The sequence below is a fragment of the Cynocephalus volans genome, chromosome 3 (genome assembly GCF_027409185.1).
Source record: "Cynocephalus volans isolate mCynVol1 chromosome 3, mCynVol1.pri, whole genome shotgun sequence".
NCBI classification, from domain to species: Eukaryota; Metazoa; Chordata; class Mammalia; order Dermoptera; family Cynocephalidae; genus Cynocephalus; species Cynocephalus volans.
The window spans coordinates 4,082,725-4,099,001 of NC_084462.1; the positions used below are offsets into that span (position 1 = coordinate 4,082,725).

The window sequence follows — 16,277 nt, forward strand, 5'->3', positions numbered from 1 at the left end:
GAAATATGTATATGAAGGCAGCAGAGAAGTTGAGACAGGTGAATAGGACAGAGCACTCCTCACACACCCACCTCTGCAAAGATTAATCCCATAATACTCTGCTCCTGTGAAAGCTCATTTATAGGCGTCTATTTCAAACAAAAGACTGTCTTTCTGAAATTATCAGTATCACACAATGGAAAGTCAGTGACAGAGACAGCGGGGAGGACAGTCATCCTAAAAACTTTATTTTTAAGACATTGCAGTTAGGTTGTTTCAATTGTAAGAAATTTTCAATTTACAATTACACCTAACAATGGCTTAGGCCAAACACGACATTTATAGCTTACTTTGCAAGAATATTGGACATGGGTGGTACGAGTGTAGGTTCTGTCTCAATAATATCATCATTAAGAAACATGTTTATTTTAATTCTTCCACTTTATCATCTCCAATATGGTGACTTTCTTACTGGGGATTTCCACATCATGGCTGCAAGATAACTGCCCTTGCTCCCGACTTCACACAGCAGCATTCCAAGCCAAGAGGATGGGGACAAAATGAGAAGTCACTGAATATTTTTAATCAAAAGTGGGATATGTTCAGATTTGTATTACATAAAAATTTTTTATTCTTATACATAACAGCTGCATTTTAGAAAATCCCAAAGAGAGGAAGAGTAAAAAGTGTGAGTGTGAATAAGAGTTACAAGGAAGCCAAAATTTTGTGAAGGAATCAAAATAAAGGGAATGGCAGAGGCCACCATCATGCATAGAGAAGAAGGGCTCAGGTGCTGAGATGAAACAAGAAACAAGGGACCCCACAGAGAGTAACTGCCAGACAAATACCCAAGTCACTTAAAGTCTGGCTGTTCATCCTGAAACTGGACTTCTTGGAATGCCCCGGTACGTAAGTCCTCATCCCTAAAGGATAAGCAGGTTTCATTCCTTGCTACCAAATGGCCTGTAATTAACACACCAGAATTTGCAAAAATAAATGGAGGCAGGTGTGTGTGGCCCAAAGCGGCCAGGGTGAAGAAAAGAGGAAAAGTATCAAAATGGACTTCCACTCTTGTGTGGCTCCATTGCTAATGTGTAAAGCTGAAGTGGAAGTAGTATTGGGATAACCTGGGTGGGGGAAATTTCTGCCTGTACTGCAAAAATCTTTGACTTTTTAATAGTTGAAACATCTGATATGGTCTCTTTGAGCAGCAAAGGCTCTAGTATATCATGGGACCTGAGACAGTGAAGCTAGATTGCCTAGTCTGGAATCCCAGGCCTATTGTTCACTATTTCTGTGATTGGACAAGCCATTTCACCCAGCGGTCCACAACCATTTTATCTAAAGGGCCAAATAGTAAATATTTTATGTTTGGCAGGCCATAGGGTTTTCAGCACGGCTACTCAATTCTGCCGTCATAGCACAAGTATAGCCGTAGACAATATGTAAATGGTAAGCACGACTGTGAGCCAATAAAACTTTATTTAAGGACAACTGCAATTGGATTTTGTGTAATTTCTAGATGTCACAAAATATTCTTCTTTTGATTTTCTTCAGCCAGTGAACAATGTGAAAACAATTCTTGGCTCACAGGCCAAATAAAACAGGTGGTGGGCTGGATTTGACCCTTAATTTAACTGCACTGAGTCTCAGTAACATTATCTGTGAATTGAGAACTTTTACAAAAGTCTCTTTGTAGCAGAACAAATAAGATAACTGATGCAAAGCACATAGCTTAAATTCTTGTGCAACACATTATTTATATTCTGGTAATTAGAATAAAATCTCTTTATCTCCTATTTTACATGCTCTCTAGGTAAACCTATCCATGCTTAACGCTTCAACCATGCCTCAGACAACAATCCCCAAATCTCTGTCTCCAGCTCAGTCTCTTCTCTTGAGCTCCAGACACATCATCTGGGGTTCATTGGTCTCTTCAAACTAATATCCAGCATTTGCTTTCATCACCTTCTCCCATAACTCTGTGTTATGGAAATAGATAGTGTCCCATTCTCAAATTCTTATGTTTAAGCCCTAAATCCCCACACCTCAGAGTGTGACTGTATTCAGAGAGAGGGACCTTAAAAAGGTAATTAACTTAAAATGAGGCCATTAGGGAGGGCCCTAATCCAATATGACTAGTGTCTATAAAAAGAGGAGATTAAGACAAACAAGCACAGAGGAACAATTATGTGAAGACACAGGGTGAAGATCACCATTTTACAAGCCACAGAAAGAGGCCTCAAAAGAAATCAACTCTGCTGACACCTTGATCTTGGACTTCCAGCCTCTAGAACTGTTGAGAAAACTAATTTCTATTATTAAGTCATTCAGTCTATGGTATTTTGTTATGGGAGCCTTAGCAAACTAATACATTCTGCTTCTCCTCATGGGTTCCCATCTCAATGATGGCCTCCAAATCTACCCAACAACCCCAGTGTGGTAGTTTTTCAAAAATGGCCACAAAATTCTTTGACATTTCTCCCAATGAGTAGTAAGGTTTATGCCCTCTTCTCTTGAATCTGGATGAGGTTGGGACTACTTTTACAAGTGGAATGTGGTAGAAATGATGCCACATGACTTTCTTGGCTATGTCAGATAAGGCCATGAAGCTTCTGCTAGTTCTCTTGGTACATTTCTTCTGAAGGAAGGCAGCCATCTTGAATGAAATTTGACTTCCCTTAGACTGCCATGCTGAAGAGGCAGTGTGTAGGCTCTTTGCTTGGTAGTCCCAGCCTAGTTCAGCATTTGAGTCATTTCAACTCATGTACCAGAAATGTAAGTAAAGAAGTTTCCACATGACTCCAGTCCCCAGCCTTCAAGTCTTCCCCAAACCTTAGAATCTTTGAGGCAGAGACAAGCCTCTCCTCTGTGCCTTATCCTAATTTCACACCCACATACTCCATGAGCATAATAAAATGGTTGTTTTACATCACTATGTTTTGGGATAGTGCCTTAGTTTCTTCAGGATATTTTAACAAAATACCTTAGACCAGGTAATTTACAAGCAGCATAAATGTATTGCTCACAGTTCTGGAGGTTGGGAAGTCCAAGGTCAAGAAACCAGCAATTCAGTGTCTAGCAATTCAGTGTCTACCTTCTTCCTGCATCCATACATGGTAAATGGGGTGGAAGGGGCTAGGTATCTCCTCTAGGCCTCTTTTATACAGGTACTAATCCCACTTATGAGGGTAGAGCCTTCATGACCTAATTACCTCTCAAGGTCCCTCCTCTTAATGCCATGACCTAGGGGGTTAGGAATTTGCCATAAATTTGGGGGGAACACAAGTATTCAGACCATAGCATTCTACCCTTCCGCTCCAAAATCCATGATCCATGTTCTTCTCTCATGTAAAATACATTTATTTCATCCCAGTAGCCCCAGAAGTCTTAACTTGTTTTAGCATCAACTCAAAAGGATAAGTCCAGAGTCTCAACTAAATATTATCTGAATCAGATATGAGTGAGACTCAAAGTATGACTCATCCTGAAGCAAATCCTCTCCATCTGTAAGCTTGTGAAAAACAAGTTATGTGCTTCCAAAATACAATGGTGGGACAGGCATAAAATAGACATTTCCATTCTGAAAGAGAGAAATAGGAAGAAGGAACAAAGGGGTAACTGATTCCAAGAAAGAAACAGGTAACTTATTCCAAAACTCATCTTGGCAAACATTAAATCTTAAATCCTGAGAATAATCTTCTTTGACTCCGTGTCTCACCTTCTGGACACATTCGTGCAGGGATTGGGCCCCATACCCACAGCTCTGCTGGGCATAGCCCACACAGCAGCTCTTAGAAATTGAATTCAGGTGCCTGCAACTCTTTCAAGCTGGCACACTGGTGTCTCTACAGTTCTTGGGTTACTCAGGAGCAACCCCTCCCCCAGGGCTCTATTAGGCATTGTTCTAGTGGGGGCTGTCTGTGGTAGCCCCACCCTGGAGGCAGCCCTCTGCCTAGGTCACATGCCTAAGATTCTAGGTCGTTCCACTCTTCAAAATCTGCGTGGAGGCTGCCACAGCCCCACAGCTCATGCATTCTGTACACTGGTAGAGATGACATCATATAAACGTACCACCTGTGCCCTCCAGAGGGTGGCCTGAGCCATATCTGAGCCTGCTTAAGTCACAGCTGGGGTGGCCAAGAAGTGCTGCACTGGAATGTGGGGAACTGAGACTTGCAATCATTCTGTACCCAAGGCCCTGGCATCCTGGGCCTGTGATGTGCAGGACAGACCCAGAAGATCATTGAAATGCCTTTAGAGTCATTATTCAATTGCCTTCATGAATAGCATCTGGCTGCTTTCTATCCATTCTAATCTCCTTATCAAATGTTCCCTTGGCCATACCCTTGGTATTCTCACCTGAACGTATTTTCTCATCTTTAACAGGCTGATCATTTTTCAAATCTTTAGGTTCTGCTTCCCTTTTGATTATAATTGCTGTACTTAATTTCTTTCTCTCTTCTTGCAATTTACCATAAACAGTCAAGAGAAACCATGATGCATTCTCAACACTTTTCTTAGATATTTGCCCCACCAAATATTCTATTTTATCACTTAGAAGTTGTACCCACCACAAAGCACTAGGATACAGATGCAATTCAGCCAAGTTCTTTGCAACTTTATAAGATGGCCTTTCCTCCAGTTTCCAATAACATTTCTTATTTCCATATGAGACCTCATTCGAATAACCTCTATTTACATATTTCTACCAATATTCTGATCATGACCACTTAGGTAATCTCCAAGAATATTAAGGCTTTTCCTATAGCTCTCTTTTCTGGAGCCTTCCCCAGAATTTGTTAATGCTCCATTCATAGCAATGCAGGCTTTATCCAGCACACACCCCCAAACATTTGCAGCCTCTGCTCACTACTCAGTTCCAAATCCACTTTCATATATTGAGGTATTTGTTATAGGAACATTCCCACTTTTCAGTACCAATTTTTCTCTTGGTCTATTTGGGCTCCTATAACAAAATACCTTAGTCTGGGCAATTCATAAGCAACATGAAAGTATTGCTTACAGTTCTGGAGGTTAGAAAGCCCAAGATCCAGGTGCCAGCAGATTCAGCATCTGGTGAGGACCTGTTCCTCATAAAGAGTATCTAATATGTATCCTCACATTGTACAAGGAACAAACAAGCTTCCTCAGGCCTCTGTTAAAGGACACTAATCCTATTCATGAGGGCAGAGACTCATTACCTAATCACCTCTCAAAGGTCCCACCTTTCACTTCCATTACCTTAGGGGTTAGGATTTCAACATGCCTGACTCTAGGCATGGGACACAAACATCCAGACCATAGCAGGTGGTTTATGATGCAGCAACAGTAACTTTATGATTGGGGGATTAATAAAGAGCCCTCATTCTTTCTTATGTCCCACAGCCATCCAGTTTCCAAGGCTGGTCTACAAAGCCTGGACAATCTTCTCCCAAACCACACCTCCTCCCTATCACACTATTTCACCCCTGGGTAACTCTTCAACAAGTTTACCTTTCTCTGTTGCAATGTTTTTCACTCTCAGATCCCTGCCTCCAATTGGGAACATTCTCAAGTCCATCCCCCTGCAGGACTCTAGAACAATATTTTTCTGGATCACATACTGACAAATCTCTCTCCTACTTAAATGATTTTTCATTTTCTTAAGAATTCCAAGTCCTTCTTGTAGCATTCAAGACCCTCCAAGAGATGTCCCTGCCACCCTTTACAGGCTCATCACTTATTGCTCCCTGCTTCATAACCTATGCTCCAAAAAAAAAGGTAATTTGCTATATTTCTTGGCCCCTTTCCTCTGCACTTTTACTTACTGCTACCTGGGAAAAAAAAACCAAAACATTTTTTCCCTTATCTTACGTGAGGCTACAAGACTCAGCCTAGATGTTATCTCCTCCAGGAAGTGACCCAAGACCTTGTCAGTCTGAGATTGTTTTTCCTTTTGGGGATCCCATAATGAACCAGCATCCTCTATCACTAAATATACCCCCACTCTACTGTGACTAAGAACTGTACCCTCTCATCTGTCCATCCGTATCCTCAGCTTTTCCGGGTTAGCATTTATGTCTGATTGATCTCTGTATCTTCAGGATCCAGCAAGGCAGCACCTCTTCAGGGGGCTGTACCTGTACAATACTTACCACCCCTTATTTTTTATAAATAAATTCCATTTTATTCAGGTGGCAATGTGACACCATTCTAGGAGATCAATCATGATTGGCCTAAGCCAGTTAGGGCAAACTATTTATTTATATTTACTTATCTATTATTTACTTATTTACTTATTTTGACATTCATTTGCACATATTTGTGGGGTACAGTATGTTGTTTCAATGCATGCATATACTGCACAATGATTCACTTAGGGTAGATAGCATAGTTAGTCCACCACTTCTCCCCCTCCCCTCCCTACCCCCAGCCTCTTGCAACGATTATTCTACTCTTTACTTCTATGAAAATCACTTTTTTTTTTAGATTTCACATATGAGTGATGTCATGCATTGTTTGTCTTTGTGTGCCTGACTTGCTTCGCTTAACATGATGGTCTCCAGTTCCATCCATTTTGCTGCAAATGACAGTATTTCATTGTGTATATATGCCACAGTTTTTTAATCGATTCATCTGGTGATTGGCATTTAGGTTGACTCCATCTCTTGACTATTGTCAATAGCATTACGATAAGCACGCGAGTGCAGGTGTCTCTTTGATATCTTGATTTCATTTCCTTTGGGTATATTCCCAGTAGTGGGATTGCTGGGTCACAGGTAGTTTAATTTTTAGTTCTCTAAGGAAACTCCATACTGTTTGCCACAATGGCTGTACTAATTTACAGTCCCACCAACAGCATAGGAGAGTTCTCTTTTCTCCACATCCTTGCCAGCATTTGTTACTTTCTGTCTCGTTGATAATAGCTGAATGGCAGCATTTTCTACATGCAGACCTGGCCCTTGCTTTTAACACTTGCACATGCAAGCTGAAACATGGGTTATGGTACGGACGTAGTGTAATTCACCTTTCCACTTCCACACTGCTGAGCACCCAGCTTCTTTCCAGTCTTTTATGACCATTGGCATTGCTGTGCTAAGTCATCTTGCGCCTCCCAGAGGGGGACTGCCCCACCCAGGTGTGTATGATACAAGGCCCATTTCTTATCTGCCAGCCTAGGACTGGCCATGAGATGCCTGGTGCCTGCAGTGCCTGGGTGGGGGCTGAGGGGAGGGGGTTGGGGTGTGGATGGAATGCCCTTTCCAAGAAACTGAAAGTGAAACCAGGGAAAGGTATCATTGGCAGTGCTGGAAGCTCCTTGAGAGTGAGGGACCTGGCTGTGGGGCCACTTCTCAGAGATAAGTGCCAGGAGGGCCCCTTGCCCTGAAAGTCCTGGAGTGACAGTCTGCCTCCCCCAGACCCCCAGCCTCGAAGATTTGCCTGGAAGTCAGTGGAAGCTTTTCCACAGGTTCCAACAAAACCAACCATGATAGGAACTCATGTGTCAGGCAACATTGGTGCCAACCTCCCTTGGGCCAGGCAGAATTTCACAGCCAAATTTTATTGAGTGCTAGCTAGATGGCAAGGACTGTTTTAAGCACAGTGCAAATATGAGCTCATTTAATTTTCAAAAACATCCTATGAAGTAGGTACTGCTACTGTGCCCATTTTACACACAAAGAACCTGTGGCCAGACAGGTTAAGCACGAAGTTCAAGGTTACAGAACTCTGGACAGTGGTTGTCACATATGTGTTTGCTCTGGTGTCCCCTGGGGCTTGCAGAAATATCCTGAGCTAGGCCCCATCACCAGAGGTCTTGATAGTGTGGGTGTGAGGTGGGACTCAAGAGTCTGCGTTTCTCACAGACTCCAGGTGATTTTATACATTCTATCAGGATCCTGTACTGGACAAGAGCTGATCTTAAAAGCCCTGCAACCACTGATTCTTCACAGAAGGTTTCATGAGTGGCCACACTCACCGCACAGCCTGTGACCTAAGCATCCCTAGTGACCCCTGACCTCTGTCACCTTCAAATGAACAGCCCTCTGAAACACACCTATCAGAAGAGGCAAAATAAAAAGGACAAAACCGAGTGTGGTGAGGATGGGGGCAACCGGGACTCCCAATCGCTGCTGCAGGGAGTGTGCAGGGAGTGTGCATTGATACAACGTTCTAGTAATCTGTGGAAATCTCAGTATTTCCTGAGGCTGGACATGTGCACAGCCTCAGACCCCACAATCTCGCTTCCAACCATATGCCAAAGAGAAATGCGATCACCAAAAGACACATACGAGAAAGCTCATATTAGCACTATTCATAACAGCTCCAAACTAGAAACCATAGAACTCATCAATAACAGGACCCATGAACAACAGCTGGTGGCCTGTTCCTACAATGGAATGTTGCAGCACAGTATGAATGAATGCATGGAACCACACACATCCACATGCGTGAAGCGCACCAACATCACGTTCAGAGGAAGAAGCCAGATGCAAAGGACTAAACGCTGCATGATTCTGGTTATATGATGCTCAAGAACAGGGAAAAGGATTCTCTGGTGACAGAGTCTGATCCACAGGGACCCGGGGAAGGGGAGAAGAGGAACTGACTGCACGGGGCTCGGGGGAGCTGGCATTTCTCTCTATCTCAATCTAGGCGGTCAGCACATGAGTGTGTGCACCTGTGCAATGCCATGGAAGGTTTGTGCACTTGACTACATATGTTATACCACAATAATTCTTCATTTAAAAAAATTTTAGGCTGGTTGGTTAGCTCAGGTGGTAAAGTGCAATGCCATAACACCAAGTTCAAGGGTTCAGATTCCCATATTAGCCAGCTGAAAAAAAATTATTAGAATAGTCATTATTACAAATCATACTTATTCTTTATGCCTCTTATCCAATCTCTCCCCCCTCCTTTCTCTCCCCCTCCCTCCTCCGATAACCATAGATTTGCTCTCTCCATCTGATAGATTAACTGCTCCTCTGTTGATTTGTTGTCTAGATGATCTATCCAGGACTGAGACAGCTGTGATCAAGTCCTCTCCTATTATCATAAAGCAGATGCTCCTTCTATTACTCTGGAGGGTGCTTTGTGGAGAGAAAGGACCTCTTCTTTTTTTTTTTCTTTTTTTTTTTGGTTCTGCTGGTGCCTCTTCTTTTGTCAGTGCAATTGAGAGTCTGGCATGACATCTGCACAGTGGCTAGATACTAGCCATTTTTGCAGCAGCAGTGGCAATTACAGTGGCTATGGTGGGCTACCCGTTTGAAAATGATGCTTTTGGTGTGCTCTTTACCTGGTTGTGGCTAGATTTGGCTTCCCCTGGCTCCATCCCGTATTCCCTGTGGCTTCTGGGCCTTTGCACATTATGTTTCCTCACCTCATGCCTCATGCCTCATGGGTGGCACCTGCCATCTGGTTGCGAGGTAATGTGCTTGTACAAGTGAAGCCCAGTCAGTCATCACTGGGCAGAGGCCCCAGCACAGCTCCCACACTCTTGGGCCACCACATGCCCTACTTATCTATTTATTTTGGCCACGGTTGATCTAGAGATGGCATGTTCTGCCAATGAAAGATAAAAGAGGTCCTGAAGAGATTCTGGAAGTGATTTCTCTTCCTTATATGAGAGAAGTATGAGAACAAAGTCACTTTTTCTGTCTTTCTTCATCCTTCCGCCATGAGAGGTCATGTGGCTGTGACGTCTGGAGCAGTGGCAGCCATTTGTGGTCATGTTCAAGAAGCCCATGGAAGAAAAACAGTAGATGGGAGGAGTGGAAGGGTTAAATTCAACTCAATTTTGTTCAGATTCAGAATTACCTAATTTCAAAAATATTTTTAGTAATAGATTTCTTCATACACCAGGGGCAATCCCAGCTCTCAGGATTTAGACCTCAGGCTGAGAATCACACCACTGGCTCACCTGGTTGTGAGGCTTCTGGACTTGGACTGAGCCATACTACCAGGAAGCAAAATGGAGTCAATCATACTAAAGTTCCACATCACCAAACCAAAACTAAGCTGTTTATCTGACCTTCTTAGAAATTAGGAAGCAAAGATAATGGGCAAATTCTGAAACAGGCCAGTTTCAGTTGACATGATAAGGAAGTTCCCTATGCTTTAATGCTAACAAAGAAAGTAATCTGAAGTAACTTGACATCAACCAATCAGATATTTTTCTTTTGTTCTGTTTCTCTGCTCCCGCTTTACAAAAACAGTGAATTAAAAATGACTAATCTGCTTTTCCTTCTTTGTTTCTGCTTTGTTCAGCCCTTCTCTACCTATAAAATCAACTTCCTTTGCTCAGCACATCAAACCACTCATTCTGTTCTTTAGAATGAGATGTTGCTTGGTTCTAGAATTGCAAATAAAGCCAATTAAGATCACTAAACTAAATTTATTGTAATTTGGTCTTTTGGCAAGCCCTTAGAGCCTGAGTTCCTCCACAGGAAGCCAGAAAGAAACCACAGCAAAAGAATCTCAGCTGGTGGTAAGTTGGGGTCTGACAACTTTGAAATTATTGTTTGAAAGCCATCTCATAAACTTTATAGTAGTGGTGACCAACATAGTATCCACTTGCCACATATGGCTCTTGAGCTTTTGCTATATTTCTAGTTTGACCTGAAATGTGCTATAATAAATGGACCTAACATATTTGAAGACTTAATATGAAAAAAGGGATGTAAACTTTCTCATTAAAAATTTTTATTTTGGTTACATGTGGCAATAATATTCTTTTTCACATATTGGGTTAAATAAAATATAGTATTAAAATTAATTCCTGCACACTTTTTAAACTTTTTTGGTAACATGGCTACTAGAAAATTGTAAGTCACATATGTGACTGGCATTTGTGACTCACCTTTTGTTTCTTTTGAACAGTGTTACTCTAGAGATATAACACTGAAAGAACTTGGTAGTCTTCTGGAGCTTATATACTAGTGTAGAAGGTATTTAGGATAGAAAATAAATGAATGGATAAATAAACAAGAGAAGTATCTAGTGAGATAAGCTCTGCCTATGGTAGCTACTTTGAATTGTGGGTCAGGCAGAACCTCTTTGAAAATGTAATATTTAAGCTGAGATATGAATATTCAGAGAGCCTGGTGTGGGAAGCTTAAAAGAAAGAGCATTCTAGGTAGAAGAAATACAGAATGCAAAATTCCGGAGATGCCAATTAGCTTGACATGTTCAAGAAATTGAAAGAAACCGGTGTGGTTGAACACAGTGTATAAGATAAGGGTGGATATATGAGGTATGAAGGATAGACAGGGTTTATCCAGGGGTGTTTGGTAAGCTTCAGTTAGAAGTATGAAAGCCCCTAGAGGGTGTTGAAATAACATTCTAATTTCTATGTCCTTTAAAAAGATTATTTGTCCAGTTAGTTCACTTGGTTAGTACATAGCCTTCTAACACCAAGGTCCTAAGTTCAGATCCCCATACCCACCAGCTGCCAAACAAACAAACAAAATAAAACAAAAGAGATTATTCGGCTTCTGTCTGAACAATGGATTTTAGGGAAGGGGGATTAGGAGGAGGAGAAAGCTATTTACAAGATTAGTGCAAATATATAGGCCAGGCAAGGGCCATGGACAAGGGATCTGATGATGGAGATGATCCTGGCTGTGTTTTCAGCAAGTTCTGAAGATAGAATCAATAGAACTTGGATTGGATTGGGTGGCAAGAGAAAAAAAAAATCAATGATAAGTTCCAGATTTTAAGCTTGAAGAACTAAATGTTTATCCAAATAGATACAGAGTATGGGGCCAGTGGTGGGTTTGGGAGGATGGGACACTCAGTAGTTTGGTTTGGGCAAAACTAGGTCTGGTGTGCCCATGGGACTCCCATGGGAGATGTCAAGAAGTCAGTTGATTATATCAGTTGAGGGCTCCATGGATAGGCCAAGGCTGTTGATTTATATAAAAGTTCAGTATGATATTTTAAGCCATGAGACTAAATGATATCATCTACAAAAAGACTATATAGAGAAGATGGGAGGTAGGGTAGCAGGTACAAGCTGAGGAATACCCCAAAATTTAGAGTCAAGTTTAAAGCAGAAAAAAATAGTAAATTTGATTGAAAAGAGGTGGTCAAGTGATCTATAAGGGTGTTGTGTGTACATTTTACCATCTGATGGCATAAGAAAAATGTCTTAAGAAAGAGGAAGGCATCCAATGAGTCCTACGTCACTGAGATATCAGGATAAGAACTGAGAAGGCACCACTGGATTTGTCAACATGGAGGTCATGAGCATCCTCGAGAAGAGCTCATTAAGTGGAGTGCTGAGGTTGGAAATCAGTATGAAGTGAGTTCATGAGAAAACATGAGATGAGGAAGTGAAGTGAGCAACTATAGACAACTCTGTCTAAAGTTTGGCTGTGAATTCTCTTTACAGAAAGAGTTCTCTTCAGAGAAGTAGGGCTGAAGCTGGAAAGGACTATAGGTGAAGGATGATTTCCTTTTAAAGGGAGGGGATATGCAAATGTATATGTGAAAGTGAGAATGATCTAATAGAAAGAAAATATTGTGGGGGAGGTTGCAAAAGAGAGAAGGAAAAATGCAGGAGGAAAGTTCTTGGGAATGAAAGGACGAGTCGACACCAATTGACGATCCACCGGAGAGAGCTCGTTTATTAGGCGGCACACACACACACATATAGGGCTTTTAGGGAAGGCTGATTGGCTTAAAATACAATCCCTACTTAACATACTGCATGGGGCTTGGGGTGAGCTGATTGGTGTGCGATTCGTGCCAGCGGGAAGGAGAGTACAGAAGAGAAGGGCAACCAGCGCCATGATGGGGTGTGGCCAAGAAGGACTTATGTGATCGGGGTGTGATCCCTTGGGGCATTTGGGTTCTTACATTCCTCCCTTTTTCTTGTTTTAGGAAAGGGGGTGTTGAAGTCATCGAGCTACTTCCTGCTGAACTGGGGTGTTGTGGGGGGGCAAAGGGAGAAAGGTACATAAATACCCATTATGAAACCCCAAAGGAGGGTGGAGAAACAAGTAATTTCAAAAGGGGAAAAGTCCATAAACGTTCCTTGAAGCCACAAGTCGAATATGCACCAGTTCCATTGTTCGTAGTTGGAGACTGGAGGGAGCAGCCAGGCCTCGGTGGCAAGGGCGTGTAGGAATGCGTTTCCTCTGTAAGGTGGTGTCTCTTCAGCATCGGCTGAGGTGCTCACGAGATGAGGTGGGGGGTTCATCGGTACCTAGAAGCTGGTAGTTTCTAAGCAAAAGCTGGTTAAAGGCCTGATTAGAGATTTTTCCCACTTGGGTTTGAAGAAACCTAATGATGCAGGGCAAGAAAAGGCAGGTTATGAGGATAATGATTAGAGGTCCCCAAATGGGCCAAATCCAAGTTAGGATAGGGTTTAAGATAAAAGAAGAAAAGGGGTTAGAACTGGATGTGGTTTGTAGGCTGGAAGCTAAGTCAGTGAGTTTGATGATGTTTGTTTCTACTAGACCAGATTCATTGATGTAATAACAGCATTCTTCCCCAAAGAAGATGCAAGTACCTCCTTTTCCTGTGGTGAGGAGGTCTAGTGCTCTACGGTTTTGGAGGGTGACCTGAGCTAAAGAGGTAAGATTGGGCAGAATGGAGGTAGAGAGGGTTCCATTGCACCAGAAAAAGAGCCTGGTGGGGCGACGGTGTGGTTATAAATGGTTGAGGATGGGAAGCGTTTAAGGGGACGGCCACCAGGAGCGGTTGCATGAGAGAAAAACATTTCCGGGAGAGAGAGAAAAAGATGAGTGTTTCAGAAATGATCTGTTGCCAGGTGTAAATGGGTGACCCTGGGGAGCTAGCAGAGGGGCCTGAAAGCTCCCTGGGTGAAATTAAAAGAACGGGAGAAGGCCAAGGAGAAGGTTCATGTCTCCGGAATTGTGGGTAAGGCTGAGGTCTGGGATAGGCGGAGTTTGAAAGGGTCAGTAGGATGAGGGATACACTTAAAAGAATGGTGTGTTAAGTTCTTTTGCAGCTTGTTATTGGAGTTCTCAGTGGCCGAGGGCGGATCCTGAGTGTAAGACTTCAGTCTGGAAATATGAATCCATGGAGTAACATGATTACCTGGCAGGGTAAGTTTAGCAGCAGTTGGAGTGCAAAGAATGACAGGACATGGGCCTTCCCACTTAGGGGTTAGGGGGGTTTTGGGTTCCGGGGAAGTGTAGAATACTTATTGGAAAGTGACGGATCTGGAAGTAGCCAGTCCTGGTACTTCCATAATTCGGTGCGAAGGTGGGAGAGCAAGGGTAAGGCCATGGTGGGTGGTATGGGTCCTTCAGTTGCTGTGATCCCCAGGGGTAGGAGGGGCCTACCATACATGACTTCAAAAGGGAAAAGATTGGAGGGCTTTTTTGGGAGAGCTCTGGTCTTGAGTAGAGCAAGAGGTAGAAGACGGACCCAATCAAGGTGTAATTCCAGAGACAATTTAGTTAGTATGTCCTTTAAGGTTCTGTTGGTTCTCTCTACCTTTCCGGATGCCTGAGGTCGGTAAGGGCAATGTAAGTGCCAGGGGAGAGAGAGTGACTGGGAGAGTTTCTGTATTACCTGGGTGGTAAATTCAGATCCATTGTCAGATTGAATGGAAGTGGGCATCCCAAATCGTGCGATGATTTGGGAAAGGAGAGTCTGGGCTATGGTGGAGGCCTTTTTATTGGATGTTGGGAATGCCTCTCCCCATCCTGAAAAGGTATCAACAAACACCAAGAGGTATTTGAGGCGCCGGACAGAAGGCATGTGCGTAAAATCGACTTGCCAGTCGGCCGTGGGTGTGAGACCTCTGGCCTGGTGGGAGGGGTATGGCCCAGGTTTGAGAGGGGTGTTAGGATTGGTACGCTGGCAGATTGTGCATGAGGAGGAAAGCTTGAGGGCTAGAGTGAAACACGTAGCAAGTGAAACAGAGAGGATTTATCATCATTAGGCGGTTGAGGCTGAGAGGGTATCTGTGAACCTTGGGAGCCGTATGGAAGAATGGGAAGTTGGTTTTGTGTCTGTGGGTGCCGTGCCGCAGTGCGTGCAGCGAGGTCAGCCTTACAATTCAAGCGAGTGATTGGGGAATCGTCCCTCTGGTGGGATCTGCAATGAATGACTCCTAATTCACAAGGTAAATGGGATGCCTCAATTAATGTGGAGATTAAAGCTGTGTTAGTGATTGTGTTACCCTTGGTGTTAAGCAGACCACGTTCTTCAAATGGCGGCATGAGAGAGAAGTATATGAAAGACATATTTGGAGTCAGTGTATAAGTTAAGAGTTCTTCCTTCAGCTAGAACGCAGGCTCGCGTGGCGGCGATATGTTCGGCCTGCTGGTTCGTAATACCCTTGGGTAAAGGTTGGGCCTCTATAACCGAATCAACGGAGACTATGGCATACCCTGCGTAATGAGTGTTTCCTTCCTTGAATGAGGACCCATCCGTGAACCATGTGAGATCAGCGTGAGATAGGGGTCCCTCAGTGATGGAAGAGCAGTAAGGTATAAAATTTTGAAGGCTTTCTATGCAGCTGTGCAAAGGGGTGTTGGGGGAATCTGGTATAGGCAGTATGGTGGCCAGATTTAGGGGTGGGCAGGTAGTGAAGGATAGGGCAGGATTTTCCAGAAACGAGGATAGGAGGGTTAGGATTCTGGAAGGTGGGAGGGATTGGAGAGCCTTATAGGTAAGGAGGTCTTTAAGGTGATGTGGTGAGAGAATGGTGAGAGGTGCCCCGAATGTTAATTTGGATGCCTCCTTATGCAGTAACTGCTTCGCTGCCAGGGCTCTTAGACAGGGTGCCCAGCCTTGTACAGTGGGGTCCAACTGTTTTTATAGGTACAAGGTGGAGATCTTGGACGACATGAAAGGCGCCATTAGGTTTTTTTACAGCGAGTATGGGGGTATTGCCTGAATGATGGGGCTTAACCCAAGGAGGGCTGTTGTGGTTAATGGATACTGAGACAAATATATTTGGAGGGGTCTTTTTGTTTTATGTGTACACGGGAACACTGGGCCAGAGTGGGGCTGGCAGTGTCCCAAATGTGGGGTTAACAGGGTGCATTAGCATGGGTAAGGACTTCTTTGGAGGGGTGGAATTAGTAGGATCTTGGGAACTAGCGCTAGGAGGAAGGAAATGGGGGAAGAGGAAGAGGACAGGGGCAAAGTAATGGAGACTTGAAGCCGTGATAGAATGTCCTGACCCAACAAGGGACGCGGCATTGTGGCATGACTAGAAAGGAATCGGAGAAAACAAATTGAGTGCCTTGAAGGCAGCAGGTTAAAAGAGGGGTTTTTGGGGGAAAGAATTGTTTACCTCCTACCCCGACTATAGGAGAGCTGCTGGAGGTGGT

General features: G+C 43.4%; 1 pseudogene; it reads left to right on the top strand.

Annotated features, from left to right (window-relative positions):
• Positions 1-15,838, top strand: part of LOC134371873 (N-formyl peptide receptor 2-like) — a 58,198-nt pseudogene extending 42,360 nt beyond the window's left edge.
• The last annotated feature ends 439 nt before the right edge of the window (positions 15,839-16,277 follow it).